This window comes from Notothenia rossii (genome assembly GCF_949606895.1).
Source record: "Notothenia rossii genome assembly, chromosome: 3".
In the NCBI taxonomy this organism is placed as follows: Eukaryota; Metazoa; Chordata; class Actinopteri; order Perciformes; family Nototheniidae; genus Notothenia; species Notothenia rossii.
In genome coordinates, this window is record NC_136901.1 from 84,169,899 (window position 1) to 84,172,738 (window position 2,840).

Here is a 2,840-nt window from a genome sequence, read left to right on the forward strand (position 1 = left end):
CCTTGTGTGTTTTGTTTATAGTCTTTCACATTTACTTTGTGTCGATGCCTTTTAGCAATGGACGGGGCCACCAAACATCTTTAACGTCTGCCTTTTGGGAAAAAACATTAACCTGATAAAAAGGCTTCCTGAATGGAGGAGAAAGTCAAAACTCCACAGATGATGAAACTTCAGACTTCATGTTGTAAGGCATGTTATTTAATATAAGAATATTGCAAAAGCTTTTAAATGTAGGGTTGGCAAAAAAAAACTTGTCTGACATTGGATACATGATATGTATTCCAGAGTCGAATATGAGCACTTCAAACTACTGTACTGCCTGAGGTGAACAAGGGGAAACACATTACTGTTACATATAATTTAGAAAGATTCTTGCAAAACATACATCTGACTGCTGCCTTTTAGTTCCCTGTAAATGTGGGGGAACAGACACCCACTTGACAACAAATGACGAGTGGAAAGGTGGGCTGCCAACATAGGGTGTGCTTTCAAAGTCACATTTCCTTCAATGTCGTTCGTTATACAAACTTACCCTTTCAGTTATACAGTATTTTAGTCATGCATTGACAGTGAAGGTGTCTTTAGTGCTGTTTTAAAGTTTGTGTGCTGTTTGACTTTGTTCAGCTCAATAACACATGAAGAGGTGATTAACGTTGGGCACATATGTTCTCAGAGTCAGACCTAAACAGTTTCAACTCAGAATCACTGTGCGTTGGCTCTTTAGTTTTTCTTTGTAATGTGATTTACAGTACATAAAGCCGACAAATACTGTGTTAAAGTGAACACTATGAGTGACAATGATTAAACTAAAATTAGATTTATGTTTCCTTGTGAAACACTTCCCTTCTTGCACCTCTAACCTCATTACATATCCTGTAGGGCAGGTCTCTTCAGAGGAAACAGATTCAGTGGTCAGTCAAAGGAAGATAAATGGCATTTTCTCTCTCACTGTAGCTGTGACATGTGCATTTACTTTTGCTTTGAAGTAAAATGCCTGACTGCTTTGAGACTAGAAAGAAAAGTTATGCGTACAAAATGTTTACTCATTCATTATTTCGCAAACAATCTGTAACAAAAATGCATTTGGACAAAAATAGCTCTATTACTAACTAATGCATTACTGCCCAACACAGCACCAGACCTACATCATGTCCTAAAGGTACTGACATGTCAGTGACAAAATGAATGACCACGCACACACATTTACACTGAGCTTCAATAGCAAAATGCTGTCGACACAGACAAGAAAAAATGTAAATTCCCATTGCAGTGGATATTCTGTTCACTGTTGTGACAGGAAGTTTGTCCGTCAGTTTTTTACTTTTGTGTGTCTGCTGCGTATCAGTATGTCAAAAAATGTCACATGGTGTTTGGTCAGACAGTTTTTCCATTTCATTGAAAAGGGGACATGATCGAAGGTTTGGTTAATTGAGGGTTGTGGTCTGCCTTTCAGCCAATCACAATGACTTCTACTTTGTTAACCTTGATGACTTCTGGGTAAATGTTCCATTTGGGTGCGCAGACATCAGCAGTGCAAGGGAAGGGCTCTGTGGCACAATGATGGGAAGACTGGCTGCTCTGTTTCTTCTAAGGACATTGTGTGAGTGCAACTTTACTTATTACTGAAACACGAGTACTACTATTTTCTAAAGGTCGTATTAAAGTTTAGACAAGTTTAACAATTAGTATTACTGTATTATCTTATCAATTTGCATTGTCTTATCTTATCAATCATTGTTTTTGTCCTGTTGTCTCTCTTTTCAGCCCTGATTCAAACTGCAGAGGTTCCTCACCAGATCTCTTTGACTCTGGTGGAACTTGGTGGTAATTTGACTCTGACATGTTCAGTCTTTAAAAATGAAGCAGGGATGGTTTACTGGTGTAAGGGAATATTTCTGTCTTACTCCTAAGTGTCAAAGAATAATTCTTCCTTACTCCTAAGATATTTAACCTTATTCTGTGTGTTGACATTTACGACCATCCCTGCTTCTAATCTCCCGTAAGGAATGTGTTAATGCAGTCGTATGTTGATACTAGGTTTTATGGCCTGACCTGATGGGCACAGGGGGGGGGGTTACGACTGTGAGAACGCTGGCTTTCTAAGCTCCACAGATGTGAGAGACATCTCCTGTGTCTGCAGATGTTTACGCCCATCCCCAATATGTGGATTTGACCCTCTGTAAACTAGTTAAAAGGTCTATTGAGAGATAGGCTGGGCAGAATTGACATGGCAACCCACCAGTGCAGTCAGAACCTTTTGCTGCTGTGACTTGTGGTATGAATTCTCCGGCCGTTGACTTGTAATAAACTACCAGTGTTTGACATCAAAGCTCCAACTCTCCTCGTGTCTCTCTGAGTCCTGACTCTCCATTGCTGCAGAAGTTTCCCTTACAACTTGTATAAGCTGAAGTTTGGATATATGTTTCAAACTGTTGCGGCAGGAACTTTTGACAAAATAAAACTTCAAGGACAATTTAACAACTCAAGATTCAACATCACAAAACTGCGTGCTCAGAATATTTTAAAGATCAGAAATGTAACAAAAGAAGATGAAGCAACGTACTTCTGTCAAGCAGGATCTTCATACAAAATGGAAATGATTTACGACACACTTTTAGTTGTGAATGGTAAAGTATATTCATTTCAATGACTTAATTTGCTAGATTGTAAAATCCTTAAAATCAGATACTTTACTCTTAATTTTTGTCCTTCACTCAGATCATAAAAACCTGAAGAAATCTATTCACGTGAAACAAAGTCCGAAGACTGAGTTGGTCCAGCCCGGCGACTCAGTGACTCTCCAGTGTTCACTCCTCTCCAAAAAAAAATACAACGCAGAT